The following is a 16,025-nucleotide window of genomic DNA, read 5'->3' as shown; positions in this document are numbered from 1 at the left end:
GGATCCAGTCTGAAGAGTTCACTAGGAAGATGACTGAACTCTTCAGAAGGAGACATCCAAGTATCCAGGGACATTGTGAGTACAGACCTGAGTGCAGGATCCTGGTGATTGTTGCTGCTAATATCCCTTGTTTGTCAGTACTAGTGCTTGCCAGGCCTGGGATATCTATGACAGTGTCTCAGTGCAGTCCAATTTCTGGGTCATTACTAGAGGGAACTGTCCTAAGTTCCCAGTACACCATCCAAGTTTATTCAGCAATAAATTTCAAGAAAAGTAACCCCTAGATTGTTCTTCGAGCCAGAAAGAGTAAATTGTGAAGCAGCAGCATAGAGTTGCCAGCCTGTAACAGGAAGTGCTGTTACTGGCATGATTTCTAGATAAGGAACTAGATAAGCAACAGATTTACATGTACAGTGAGATTTGATGCCAAACATACTGAAAATGAAGGTTTACATATTCTTTAGGAAGCCAATACACGTAGGAGGACCTCTGGATGTGAAGGCACTTCCAATCAGCATTAAAGGACAAGTTTACTTTAAAAAAGTTTAGTCCCCATCTAACTACCCCCAACTGCTTATTAACCTAAGTATCGCTGCCATTGGCTGCCACAATTCTTACATCTTGTGGCTTAATCTTCCTCCCAACTAGCTACACCTGCAAATTGAGCCCACATTGACTTCTATGTAAACGTTTCCACACCATCTCCTATGAGTTGCCAGTGTAATTCTGAGGTGCCAGAACAATGAAACTCAGATTAAAGTCTGCAGCTGACAATGGCTGAGCATCGCTGAACTTTGGCAAAGCTGTGTACATGTATGTATTTTGCATTTATTTGATATGTTGGTATATTTCTTTTGTGGTTGTTTGCTCTTACTTACTCTGTCTATAATTGTAATCCATTGATGTAAGATGATGATGTGTGGAAATAATAATTCCTCAGTGATTCTGTAATAATTGCCTGCTGAACAATAACAAGCACTGCCAAAAACCAAGTGAAACTTTAGAGTCCAAATGGAATGAAAGTGCTCACCAGTGATGAGCACATATAGTGAGCGAAACCCAGACTGTCGGGGACAGTGGCATTATTTTTTATTTTTTTTTATTATTGAAATAACACAAGTTAATCTAGATTTTAATTGTTTTTATAGGAATATTTTTAAGCAATTGAATACATTTGTTTCTGTAAGCATAACACATTATAGAATACATTTTTTGCTTTGTAAAAAAAAAAAAAAAAAAACAGGCATAAACCTGGAAATTTTAAATGAGCACATGATAATAATTGGTATATGTAGAAATTTCCTTCAGTATAAACTACATGGTAAAATGATCTCTAGATCCACAGACATAGCAAACTGAAGTTACAATGCAAATAGCAACTGTAAAGGACAACCCTTCTATTTATTAAAACAAAGGTCATTATTAGACAAGTAGGCGGCCCATCTCCTAATAAAAAAGGTAGAATTAAGAGGCAGGAGGAATACATTCTGAGGTCAGCTTAATTGGAAAAGTCAAGGCTTGCAGGTGCCTGTATTACTGAATCTACTGATATTTTTGGCAGGTTTGTATTTGACGGTATATGTTCAGGCCTGTGATAGATGAATTTTAAAGACAAAATAGGCCTTCTCTATTTATCAGTAAATTGTATTCCAGTAGCCAGGCAAAATATTAAATGATCCTATGAATTGAAGTTGTTCTTAAGCCTATTTCCCGCGAAGGCTGTACATTCAAGTGAAAATGGCATATGCAAAATATCTAATATTAAGTTCTACTTAATACCTTCAACATGTTATAGTAAAGTATATAACACACTGGGGGTTATTTACTAAAGGAAAATCAGCTTTGCACTGCAAGTGCACTTGAAAGTAAAGTCGCTGTAGATCCGAGGGGGACATGCAAGGAAAATAAAAAAACAGCATTTTAGCTTGTACATGATTGGATGATAAAATCAGCAGAGCTTCCACTCATTTCAGATCTACCCCTTAGATTTACAGCGACTGCACTTCCAAGTGCACTTTCATTCATGCTATCAATTACAGACTCAATTTTTAAGCTCCTAAGGTGAGGGTACATCCGGTGGGGGTTGTGTGTGCACAACGCATGAAGACACAATCATCACATGTTTGATGTCAATAAAATACTTATGAAAATAATATTTTTTCATACAACGTAACTCTAACAACTCATTTCCCTTGCCTTCCCTATTCTATGTACTGTACATGTCAGTGGACCATCAAGACTGGGAGAGGAGTCCTCTTCATAGGCAGAGTAGAAATGAAGAAAGACAGTTTCTCTGTTGGAGCTTATGGGAAAAAACAGTGTCCTTCTTGGCTTGGATGTGGACCAGGGGAATGCTCAGCTCTAAACCATTAGAGGTTTCACTTTAACAAAACTTCTTTCTTTTTTCACATTATTAGGACTGATGATTGGTTGCTCAAGCTTGAACATTCTGGGCAAAAGGGAAGGAGGTCACATCCTTCATGATCCTGAGAGGGACCAAGTATTTTCCAAGGGCCTTGATGCAGCAAAAAATGGCAAGGAAGTGTGGTAAAGGTGAGTATTAGCAGGTTGGGATTTGATTTTTTCAAGAGTATTTGTTACTCTGCCCTGAAAGTACACAGTCTACTGAGCTCACCCCATACCTCCCAGCACTGAAAGGTTTTAATGCTTTTTTAGTGTAGCCTTTAGGGGTAGAGGAATAGGCAGTAATACTTATGGTGTTATTCACTCATATGGCAGTTGGTGATTTTACCCCTCCAAGGATATAGGTTGGCCTCCACCACCCTCATGTACCCTGCATGGTATGTGATAATGTTGGAAAACCTGTGACCAGTGAAGCGGCAAGGGGAAGAGGCTTTAGGGAACCAGTCTTACAGCTCTTAGGAAGCCTAAAGGAGCAAGGGTTAATGTAAATATTACTGCCTATTTCTCTTCCTCTAGACTAAATTAGCATTTAACCCTTGCGGTGTGTAGGGGGAGACATTGCAAAAGTAATTCTGCATTGCCACTTAATAGCATTGATTGCAGTCACTGCCATTGCTGATATTGTTTTCAGAGTATATAACAACAAGGGGCAGATAAGCAGTCAATGGGCCAGTTAGGACTCTTGTTCTATGCTGCCTCTAAAGTGCGCTCCGTTTGTTATTGTCTTATATTAGGAATAGCTCTCATAGCAACATGTACACTTGAATGCCAATGCAGTCAGGTAGAACCCCAAGAATTTTTCAGCGTGCTATGTTCATGTTATATAAATACTGGAAAAAAATATAGAAGTTACTGGGCAGGAACTATAGTCTCAGTGATTTCCTGTAAACATAAGCTAGTAGCCTGCTTGACTCTGTAGATTTTTATGTTGCTTTATGAATTGCTTTTTCATCCAGCTAAGGAGCAGCATAGTTTTTTCATCACTCATGTGTTATTACCTTCCTAGGAAGGTGGTGGAAGTAATGAGGCCTTTCACTAACTAACCGCTGTGTTGAAAACGCCTTGTTCTGTTTTAGCTACCTGTCTGTATTACTCACTATAGATTTCCTGAACCTTTCCATAGGATTGCCGACTGGTATTTTACTGTGTGAGTGGGAAAGAAATTTAACAGAGCTGCTTACATACAACAAATGACTCTGCTTCCAGTGTAGGGTTGCCACCTTTTCTTCAAGTCAAACCTGAACACTTTAGCGGCACACTGAATTTTTTTTTTATAGTATAAACTATACATATATTTTGCTATTAAATAACATTTCTAATCATATAAAGTTAATAACAAGAGTCCCCTTTTACATCTGAATCCACAGAGTTCCCCTTTTACATCTGAACTTGCAGAGTTCCCTTTCACTGTTATGCCCCGTACACACGGTCGGACATTGATCGGACATTCCGACAACAAAATCCTAGGATTTTTTCCGACGGATGTTGGCTCAAACTTGTCTTGCATACACACGGTCACACAAAGTTGTCGGAAAATCCGATCGTTCTGAACGCGGTGACGTAAAACACGTACGTCGGGACTATAAACGGGGCAGTGGCCAATAGCTTTCATCTCTTTATTTATTCTGAGCATGCGTGGCACTTTGTCCGTCGGATTTGTGTACACACGATCGGAATTTCCAACAACGGATTTTGTTGTCGGAAAATTTTATAGCCTGCTCTCAAACTTTGTGTGTCGGAAAATCCGATGGAAAATGTCCGATGGAGCCCACACATGGTCGAAATTTCCGACAACACGCTCCGATCGGACATTTTCCATCGGAAAATCCGACCGTGTGTACGGGGCATAAGACCCCTTTCACACTGGGGCACTTTGCAGGTGCTACAGCGCTAGAAATAGCACCTGCAAAGTGCCCTGAATGAGCCGCTCCTCTCTCTTCAGTGTGAAAGCCCAAGGGCTTTAACACTGGAGTGGTGCGCTGGCAGGACGGTAAAAAAAGTCCTGCTAGCAGCATCTTTGGAGCGGTGAAGGAGCGGCGTGTATACCGCTCCTCCACCGCTCCTGCCCATTGAAATCAGTGGGGCAGCGCCCCTATACCGCTGGCAAAGTGCTGCTGCCCTTTTTAACCCTTTTTCAGCTGCTAGTGGGGGTTAAAAACACTCGCTAGCGGCCGAATACCCCCAATAATATGATGGTAAAGCGCCACTAAAAATAGCGGTGCTTTACCGCCAACGCCCCAGTGTGAAAGGGGCCTTAGGGGGGACTCTGCATACTCTGATGTAAGAGAGAACTCTGGGGCCTCTACCATAAGAGATGCTCTGGAAACCATGATTTAAGGGGGAACACTAAGAACTCTGATGTACAGAGAAGACTCTGATGTAAGGGGAAATACTGTGGCCTCTGGTGTAAAGGGGAACTCTGATGTAAGGGGTGCTCTGAAAATCCCTGATTTGCCCAAGTGTACTTACTCAGATGCAGGAGAGAGAAGGGGGTAGACTTCAGTCACAGACAGGGATGGATGGTGAGCTCACTCACCCCTTGGCAGTCAGCACCTCTCATCCAGATGTATCTGAGGCTGCTGGACTTCAAATTTCCAGCCCCAACTTTCCTTTTCTTTCCTTTTGCCTGAGGCACAGCGCCGGGGATTGGAGTGTGGACAGACACAGAAGAGTAGGGGTGGGGGGAAGAGGTGCAGATCGAGCCCTCTCTCCTCTCCCGTCTGTGTGTGTGTTTGGGGGGGAGGTTGTTAGTGCTGGCTTTGGGTAGTGTGACAGAGTGTGACAGACACTCTCAGCTTAGACAACTGCATGTAGCAACCCTGCTGGGAAGCCATAGTTCAGTCTAAATAATGTGTCCGGCTTTCAGGAAGTCTGAAACCCGGACACATGATTCCAAACCCAAACTGTCCGGGTGAATCCTGGAAGGTGGCAACCCTATTCCTGTATGTAAAATGCCTGGAACTTTTCACTTTTTCTTCACCAGCTGTATAGTTTGTAAAAGCAGAGATCTCAGCAGGTTCTGATGAACTGTTAGAATGGGCATGGTGGAGTGTATAGAAGGGGAAGTCAGAGACTTATTGATTGTGTTACCTACATCCTGGCTTAGCAGATCCCTATCTCCTCCATCTAATGTGCCCTGCCTCGAATGCATCTGGTTGAGCATCTATCCGAGATGGCTCAACAGTCTTTCTCCATGTGCTTACCCTCCTCCTTTTAATCCTCAACTAAAAATCTTCACTGTGCTGACAAATGTCTACAAGATTCTCCTCACTTTGGAGAAATTTACACACTTTCTGTTGTTATTAGTGTAGCTCACCCCCATAAGCCACTGGTGAATGAAGGTATCTCCCGCCCTGCACAGGCACACAGAATTTTCCACCACACGCTGGAGTCAAGAATCAGTCCGTGCAGCTTTGTTTTTGTATTTTATTAGGGATATTGAACTTGGATAGAGTTTAGGGTATTATGGGATGCCCACTTGATCAGCAAAGAATTCTTCAGGGACACAACTATATACAGTCTGTATATACATTTCTCCTTCTACCTCCAACACAATATTTCTTGTAGAACATGCAAAATGATAAGGGAAGTGAGGACAGTTGCTGAAGCTGTCCCCTCAAGGGAAGAATGGACTATCTCGGTACCAATAAACAAAATTAAACTTTAAGATAAAATATTTGTTTCTTACATATAAAATCATATATGACAACACAAAAAATGCAGGAAGATCAATACAGTAATCAAATACTTGTAGATTTCCGAACAAGTTGGTTATAGAATTTGCTCATAGGTTTATGCAATCCTCAACAGTTTCGCGATCAAGGGACTGCTTCTTCAGGAGGATAAATCTATAAGGTAAACAATATATATGAAACAGAATATACATATATCATATAACACATCAAACAACATATACAATAAATACAGCAAAAGCCAGGCATACCTGCTTACCAATGACTCTATGACCAAATGCACACATCAGTCACCTCAGGCTCCCCCCAAGGCGGACATGGGGGATTTATGGGGAAAGTAGTCTATCTAGGGATATTGTTTACCTTATAGATTCATCCTCCTGAAGAAGCGGTCCCTTGATCGCGAAACTGTTGAGGATTGCATAAATCTGTGAGCAAATTCTATAACCGACTTGTTCGGAAGTCGACAAGTATTTGATTACTGTATTGATCTTTCTGCATTTTCATTTTTTGTGTTGTGATATATGATTTTATATGTAATAAACAAATATTTTGTCTTAAAGTTTAACTTTGTTTATTGGTACCGAGATAGTCCATTCTTCCCTTGAGGGTCGAGTAAGACAGCTTCAGAAACTGTCCTCACTTCCCTTATCATTTTTCATGCAATTTATTTTGGATGATGGTACCTTTTATCTCAATTTCTATCAATTTTTGAACACGAGGAAAACTCACCAAAATTCTATTTCTTGTAGAACAACAACTCCCAGGACCAGCTGGCACTGTATGGATGGTCTGACAAGAGCAATCAGACCAGTAGCATATGCACTTTGCAAGCAGGGACCATGGGCCCCTTTGATAGTGTAGCACAAAAGTCCTAGTGCTCAGTTGTCCTACTCCTGTGGCTACTGATCCCAGCCCTACCTATTTAGGCACTGCCAGCCCACCTGGCTGTAAATGCCCCTTTCACTAGCCCTCCTGGCTAATATGACTCTGCATCCATCCAAGACTTTTTGCACCCAGTCCTTTCAGGCATGCCTCTCAGTCATCTGACTATAACACTCACCAGCCCACCTGGCTGTCTTCCTCCCTGGAGATTTGCCCGGCAGTGTTCTCCTGCTGTCCCCCACTTCGCTCCTGTGCCTCTGGTCAGGACACTTCTGTGTGTTGTGAAGAAGGTCCCTTCCACACCCGAGCCCAGGCCCGAGGTCATCCCCCCAGACTAGGGGGCTACCCTTAAGGGCCATCGACAGCCTAACACTCCATCTCCAGCTTCCACCCGAACTCCACTGCCCCCAGCTGGGCTGACTCTGAGTATTTGAGGGGGCCTGCCCCCTGCCAACCCATCTGTTGGGGATTGGTCAGGGACCTCAGAATACTCCAGGCAGCTCCTCCTCTTTTCCACTGCCATTCTTCTAGAATCTTCTGTAAGTTTCTAGAAGGAGGTCTAAGAGATGCTGCCTGTGAGTCATCCAGCCCTCACTGAGTCACTCACCTACCCAGATAAATCAAAACAACACAGGCTTGGCTGCCAGCCGAACCTGACAATTTATCTACACTAACAAAACCTATTCTACTTCTAGCACACTGGAGGGTGCTACATTAGGGACCCAAAGTGAAGGGAAATATCCTCCTGCCCCCACATATGACAGTAATGGGTGTTTGAGTGGTCAGTTGTCAAGTATCAGCACAGTCATTTGGGGGAAGGAGAATGAGTCACATGATTTCCATACCTGTAATTATCAGGTATTTCTCTTTGTTCCCTGCGACCAACTGGAGTAGCGGTGGAGCAAAGAAAAGGTTACTATTAGCAGCTATGGAGGACAACAATTAAGTACACCTTTTGCTTTGTTCTGCATTGGGAAAGCACAGGTTGACTCTAACACACAACTCCCTATAATCTAAACTAAAATGTATCCCACTAACACTAAGCTTAAACTGTAAAACTAAGTTAGCCCCTTCAAATCCATATTTATCTTGTAGCCAAAACAACCGGGCACTCTGTGTTGGGATCGGCACTGAAAATTCAGTGCGCTGATCTGTAACTTTGATAAATAAGGAAACAAGACCCATGTTAAAGTTTGGCGACTTCTAGTCTAGCGAGGTAGAAAAGTGGCCTATGGCTGAACTCCAAGCAGGCTAAACACCATTTATAACTGTTGTGTATTCTTTAAAAATATATCTTAAAGGTAACTAATTGAAGTACCTGAAACTGTGTTGATATCAGCTTCTTGTAATATTCTGTGCAGTAAAACTTCTTCTGCATACACATATGCTGACAAAGAACATGCTGACCAAAGGAAAGAGGATAGAGATAAACTCATAAGGTTGTTGCTTCTCTTTTATCGTCCAATCACAGGCTGGAGGGTGAGAAATAGCCAATTAGTATCGCATAAACTGTAGAGAAAGGTCAGGATACCAACCTGGCTGTAATACTTAGCATATCAGTGTGAATCTGAGGGCTAGGTGAACAAAATGACAAACCCTTTGTTAGGTGAAACAGCTCTCTTATACTGTATGTAGGGCTGGGTAAATGTGCAAGTTCCCAAATTGTAAAAGTTAATGTGAACCAAATTGAAGACAATGCAACCACCTGAGCCCTGCTGAGGGCCCATTGGTTGTTAGAATGCTGCTAGCATTCTAGCAACTCATGGTGAATCCCCAACCTCATTCAGCTGCCTGCTGGGAGATACCTGATCAACAGCTCAATGTAAACAAGGGAATGAGGATATGGCTGATGTCATTAATCAAATATGGCAATGGCCAGCATCATAAGTGTGCACAACATTTTGCATTAGTCTGTGCACTCCAAAGCTCAAACATATATGTACAGCTTGCATAGTTAAGGAGTGCGCTATGTATAGGCTGCAGGGCTCAGCATTGCGCTATGTACAGTGTGCGGAGTTAAGGAGTGTGCTATGTACAGTGTGCAGAGTTAAGGAGTGTGCTATGTACAGGGTGCAGAGTTAAGGCCTGTGCTATGTACAGGGTGCAGAGTTAAGGAGTGTGCTATGTACAGGATGCAGAGTTAAGGAGTGCGCTATGTACAGGGTGCAGAGTTAAGGAGTGCGCTATGTACATCATCTGACAGTTTACCACTCCCCAGTACAAAGCTTTCCCCCAAACCCACCCTTTGCTTTCAGTACAGAGCTGTCCCTTTTGCCCCAAATCATCTCTTCCCCACCTAAACAATGCCATAAAAGAGGAGAGAGGGGCTGCTGCTGAAGGGCAGCTATAACTTACAGTAGCAGTGTTCAGGCTGCCAGCATGGGCTTTAGGAGGAGCTGCCGCCAAGGCACTAGAGCTGTGCACATCCCCCTCCCCCTCCCTCCTCTGCTCTCATAGAATAGTGCAGAGCACGCACCGCTGGGACATGAGCCTGTCACTTGTACACACAGAAGCCGGTCTTCAGTGTGTGCATGTGACAGTAGCAAGCGGCGGGCAAGAGACTATTGCCGTAGGTGGTGGAACTCTGTTCCAGCTAAAAAAAAGCCCTGTGTGCAGAGGGTGATTAGGAGGTCCCATGCACATCCTGCACACCCCGTGTGTACGCCTATGGCCAATATCCTATCAGCCAATGAGCCCTAAGCGGGAAACTGTCACATTTACTGGCACTAGTAATACTTCGACTAAATTAATGGCTTCCCAGCAACTGGCGGTTTAGTTCGCCGTGCAGGTGAACAGGCCATTTTGTTCACCTTCTCTGTGAAGGCTTAATACCCAGAGTTTGTGGCGGCTCAGAGTTCAAATTTGAACCCAATCTTTACTTATATGTATTTCAGTTGAATATAGCTGAGTTTCGGTAGTTTGGCATTAAGGATTGATGAATATCCATGCAGTAAATATCGTTATTGATGAAAATAGAAATTGGTATGATTTAGCACACTGTGATTTATTGCTATAGGGCAGTGATGGCGAACCTTGGCACTCCAGATGTTTTGGAACTACATTTCCCATAATGCTCAACTACACTGCAGATTGCATAAGCATCATGGGAAATGTAGTTTCAAAACATCTGGGGTGCCAAGGTTCGCCATCACTGCTATAGGGTCTCTACAGGGATGAATATGGAAATACTGTCAGTTTTATAACCTTGGGTCATTGAGCTGTTGGAGTTTTGTAAATTATTGCAATAAGGGAAATTTCATGTTCATAAAACAGAACATGTACAGTATTATTCCTTAATTTGTATTATATGCCTTATTATATTCTTAGATACATAGTATGCAAGAACCGCCCTCCTTGCACCTGAGTGGTAGTTAATTGGGGGAAATGACGATTACTGTATTTTATTTATTTTGGTATAACTTTCATGTAACTTTTTAAAAGCAGATATCCGTATAGACAGTCTCAGATATGGGAGCCAGCTACCACAGCTATTTCCTATGCCAGAGTACGCAAAAAGTGTGGATATCTATGTAGCACTTTCAGTGTATGGTTTCTTTTCCCCTCTAACTGTGAGAGCGGAACTTATTTAACCACAAAGTTTTTATTAATTAAATCATAGCTCAATTTTCCATTCTTGCTCTGTGTGTGATCTGACATACTGTATATTCACTAGAATCAGCAGTGGCAATGCATCACTCTCTGCTATGTCTCTTTTATGTTATACGGTGCACTCTTTTGAGGAATTTTAGTCTCGTTAAAAGTTGGAGGATGCTATTTTAAAAACAAGGAGGTGCTCTATCTACTAAATCAATTAACATTTTTGCTTTCTTGGCTTTTAATGATAATAGCTAATGCTCAGTTTGTCGGTCTGCATAACCCAAGAACAGCCCAGTAATTGTATGCATGCCATTTACTGCACCATGGTGATGGATGGCATATCTCATGCATGAACAGTGTAGGGAAAGCTACTATAGACCTGTCACCATAAACTTGTAGACAGGTGCAGCCTATTTTCTCCACTGCAGTTCGCGCCCAACTACAGAGGAAGAGGAAGTCTTCTATGATTACCTGTGTCACAGGGTCAGCTATCCGATTGCATGCTGGTGTCCCATGTGACTCTGGAGGCCATCTTGGGTTGGGCAGAGTCTATTTAAGACCCTGGCTCTCAGGCTTGGAGCGCATTTCCCTTGTGGCTACAGTAGGGAAGGTCACCTGTCTGTCAGAAACAGTGCTTAGTATCAGGGATAGGTTCCTGAGGAATAGGGAAAGTGCAGGGATACGTCTTGGGTACAGACTGGCTAGGCCACATTCCGCTCCTCAAGACAGATGCTGTCAGCACACCTGTGATCTCCTGCTACAGGAGAGGGTGGAAGTGAGGCTAGGGCCAGGAGGGTGCTACAGTTAGAATGGACTTTACCCCTCCACCTCATTTAAAAACTGCCACCATTACTGTAATAACTATTGCAAAATAAACACTCACAGACATCATTGGTGGCCAGCTTCTTCTTCTGGGTTTACACTGTGGGCCCACCGATGATGTCAGTACCAGATCTGGAAAAAAAAAAAAGAACTGACTTTTTCCAAGTTCTTTTTATATACACAGACCTCACAGTTTTTCTACAAGAGTTCCCTAGAAGGCACCAGTGATGTAGTCTTCCAAGGGGTCAACAGGGCCTCTTCACCAAGTTTTTTTGTCAAAGCTTAACCACTTCTGGACCGGCTCACCCCGATATACATCGGCACTTTGAAGAGAGATATCGTTGTTATGGCAGCAGCTAGCTACCATAACCCTGGTATCCTCTTCTTCAGTGAGCGCTCCGGTTTCAGATAAAAGTGGTCTCTGTGGCAGCTTTGTTGCAAGATCACTTTTATCGGCTTCGGAAGCGGGCCCCCCCGCCACTCTCTGGTGCCCTCCGCTGCTTACCAGAGCCGTTGGTAGCGGCAGAGGCGATCGGGTTCTCTCCCTGGCTTGGTATGGAGGCGAGTGAGGGGAACATGGCCCCACCCGTCTCCATACCATTGCAGGGCAAAAGCGACGTCAAAACGTCACTTCTGCCCATAGCTCTTAAAGCAACATTTTTTAATTACATTTTATTTTATTTTTATTTTTTTTATTGAATTTTAGTGTAAATATGAGATTTGAGGTCTTTTTGACCCCAGATCTCATATTTAAGAGGTCCTGTCATGCTTTTTTCTATGTTTACATTCCTTATAATATGAATACAAGTGACACAATTTTTTTTTAAAAGAACAGTGTGAAAATAAAAAATAAAAGGTAAAATAAATAAGAAAACAAGTAAACATTTTTAAACGCGCCCCGTCCCGCCGAGCTCACATGCAGAAGCGAACGCATAAGTGAGCAGCGCCCGCATATGAAAATGGTGTTCAATGTGAGGTATCGCCACCAGTGTTAATTTAGTCGACTAAAACATTTTAGTCGACTAAAATGACTAAAACATTTTAGTCAACGAAATGAATACTATTTTAGTCGACTAAAATACGACTAAAACTAAAACAATTGAGATGACTAAAATATGACTAAAACTAAAAGCCATTTTAGTCAAAAGACTAAAATGAGACTAAAACTAAAATGCCATTTTAGTCAAAAGACTAAAGCTAAATTGCAATTACTGAAATGTACTCGAGATTTTAGTCGACTAAAAAGTAGGACATTTTAGTCGACTAAAATGTACTGGAGATTTAGTCGACTAAATAGAGAAACCTATGCAATGCATGCCTGGGCGACTTGGCAAAGGTGCAAGTGCTTCTTTTGGTGCGACATGGTGCATTTTTCGCCCCATAGATTTCAATGGGAGCATATGAGAAAAACACATGAAAATCACATTAAAACACATAAAAAATGCATTAAAAACGTACAAAAAAAAAAAGCATAAAGTGCAGACCCACAAATGTAAACATAGCCTAAACATTAGTAATTACTGTAAGATATTTAAAAATTATAATACAGTGCTTCATTCACCAAGGACTTTTAATTCAGGTCAGCAGGCTGGTTGGTTGTGCGGCCTCACAGAGCTGTATAAATATCAGGAATGGGTGAACAGAAATGCAAATCCTTTGGCAGGCAATGCAGCACTGATTTATGTATTTCATTAATGTATTCAGTACTTTGACTGGATTTCAGCTTTAAAATGGGGTTATAGGGCCGCTTTATATAAATTTATAAATTAAACATAACTCATCAGAACTGTTCTTTAACTTTTTTTTTTAACTTAGTGAAATATTATACTACTATTCCCAAGGGAGACTTCTTTATGCTATAAGACATTTTGATCCATCTGGACTTAACAAAACATGGAAAATAGTGATCATGTATTGTACACTTTCGCACATGGCTGCCTTTCAAAGGAAACAGTTCTGGATGTTTCTGTGTCTAGACCACAGAAGAAAAATACTTTTTGTACTAATTAACCTATCAAAGGCATAAAAGTCTATGATTAGGACAATGAAGAACAGCACCAAACTATATATCTGAGATTAAACAAAACACTGCCAACTGGATTCACTTTATGTTTTCATTTAGATTTGTATGTACATGAAATTTTTGTAAAATGACCCTTTTCTACCTTTACAATGTGTAGACATTTTTAAACAATAACTTTTACAAAAAAATTCCAAATCTTTGAGGCTAGGATCCATTTAAAAGGTATTTTGGCATTTTTATGGGGACCACATGTTAGATTTTGACATTTATTTATATTAAAGACTAAAAGATTTGGTTCCCCTGTGTGTCCAATTAACAAAAGTGCTGAAGAGGGAAGCGGTAGAGGATAGAGATGTATATTTAGGTGCTTCTTTCGTGAGGTACTGCAAGAGTTCTGTAAGAGAATCCAGGGAATGCTAATATTTGATAATACCACAATTGGAGACCACCAGAATGCAAATTCCAATTGCTATCATGCATTCAAACTCAATAGTGAGTTGACATTTTACAGCTTTGCCTACAGGCCTTGCTGGACCGCATTGCAACATAATATATTAGGTATGTCATAAATTGTACTATTAGCCTATACTTACTACTCCGTCAAATCCGTTTGGCTGCTGAGAATGAAGTCATCCCAAGTGACAACACTGGGTGCTTGAGCAACCAATTACCAAGCACCAGTACATGGGAGGAAGGGGAGTAAGCAACGTGGGCATAGCACATGCTCAATTTAAGCGATGGGCACCACTGACTTACTGTTCATAGATGCCATCTGCCTTTACCAAAGGGGCCTCATGACTGTAGTGAGTTCCTCCATGCCAGAGGAGGCTTGGTAGTTAGAGACAGTGATGTTAATTTACTAAAACCGGAAAGTGAAAATCTGGCGCAGCTGTTCATGGTAGCCAATCAGCTTCAAACTTTAGCTTGTTCAATTAAGCTTTGACAAAAAAAAAAAAAAAATGGAAGCTAATTGGTTTCTATGCAGAGCTGCACCAGATTTTGCACTCTCCAGTTTTAGTAAATCAACTCATTGTCTGGAAAGGGCCCACCCCCTTACCAGAGCTTCCTTGCACCTCCTTGCTCCTTCCCAGTCAGTAAGAATACTTTTCAAGTCTAAGTATGGAGGAGCACACGACTTGCTCGTTGATGAAGGTGGCTGAAACTATCGCTGGGCTGAAGCACTAGCACATGACCAAGTGAGGAACATCACCACTTTCCTGGGTCATGACAGCTTATCTGAAAAGAAGTAAGGAGATGTGGGAGAGCTCAGACAAGGTGCTTATAGGGGGGTCAGGGTATGTCCTTTAGAGAGCACGGGCAAGATCACAGCATGTATTTAGGGAACAAGGAGGATTGGTCAAATCGTAGGTTGAAAGTGAACTTGGATAATTGTTTTTACCTTGGTCCACCATTTAATAGTAGCAGATAAGTCACTCTGCTTTTTTGGAGCCTTTAGTGTTTTTCTATGTTTGCCACCACTCCAGCTGGTAAAATATGCCCCAGTGTACTCTGGTATGCCTAAAGGTGATATGGTCTGTGGTGTATATAACACCATTTGGGGCTGTTTTTGATGGTAAATCAATGGTAAATTCCTGTTTTTTCTTTTTCTGGCTGATTTTTTTTGGCATTTTAAAATTTCCTTTCAGGTAAGTATTATGGAGTTGGTGCAAGCCATTCTGTTACCTCAGCTAGCATAGATGGTGTTTCAGTGGATATAATTGATACAAGCTCTATACTGTAATAACATTTTGAACTGTGATTTCATATTCTTATCCTATAGAGGTGAATGGTAAAAGGGCTACTAAAGCATCTAAGCTTGGCATTGCAACTGGGAGTTAAATTACTCATTAATGATGTTGCCACTAAGGCCTTGTTTACATTAGTACAATTTCAGATGTGACTTGGGTCACACAGAATCACTTGACAATGGAAATTTCATTTTATTTAATTGTACCCATTCTAATCAATGCTACTCAGAATGGTGCGATTTTGGAAAAGGTTCCTGCACTACACTACTGGGATTTACATTGTGACTTTTCCAAAAAATTGGCAAAACCTGGCACCCATTGCTTCTCTGGAGATGTAAATGTCTGCTTCATTGACTAAATTCTATGCATTTAGCAAATATACTATCTGCAGCACCAACAGTAAAAATAACGTCATTTATATACTGCAGTGATGGAATTCACACAACTGCTTTATTTCATCTAGCCAGAACCCAGAGAACCCAGTTATAATTAAACAAATTATCTGATTGCTAGGTTTTCCAGTGGAGATCATTTGTATAGCAGGCAGATCTTGGCAGGTACCAAAATATATGTTTAATTTTGGTTGCCAGCGATATTAATAGTTCTTTCATATGAGGTAACTTTCTTTTTAGGTAGTGGTACTTTAAATTAAAAACAGAACACAAACACTCAGAAAGTATGTGATAATTCCCCTTTAATAAAACTCTGTTTACCCAGGATTCCACACCACACATTATATGGAGCATAATTCTTCACAGAGGTAGGGTGCTGGATGGATAGCAACGTTTAGCATTAAAGCATACACGTACAGATGTCATCAGCAATTGTGAACAA

General features: G+C 41.5%; 1 long non-coding RNA gene across 2 annotated transcripts in view; it reads left to right on the top strand.

The window, feature by feature from the left end:
* Positions 1 to 16,025, top strand: part of LOC141130082 (uncharacterized) — a 52,093-nt gene that overhangs the window by 12,516 nt on the left and 23,552 nt on the right. For both annotated transcript variants that reach the window (XR_012241981.1, XR_012241982.1), the window contains exon 2: positions 2,418 to 2,553. This is a non-coding gene — a long non-coding RNA (uncharacterized lncRNA). The remainder of the gene's footprint in view (positions 1 to 2,417; positions 2,554 to 16,025) is intronic.

Source organism: Aquarana catesbeiana, linkage group LG02 (genome assembly GCF_042186555.1).
Source record: "Aquarana catesbeiana isolate 2022-GZ linkage group LG02, ASM4218655v1, whole genome shotgun sequence".
Lineage (NCBI taxonomy): Eukaryota > Metazoa > Chordata > Amphibia > Anura > Ranidae > Aquarana > Aquarana catesbeiana.
This window is presented reverse-complemented; position numbering and strand designations above follow the sequence as displayed.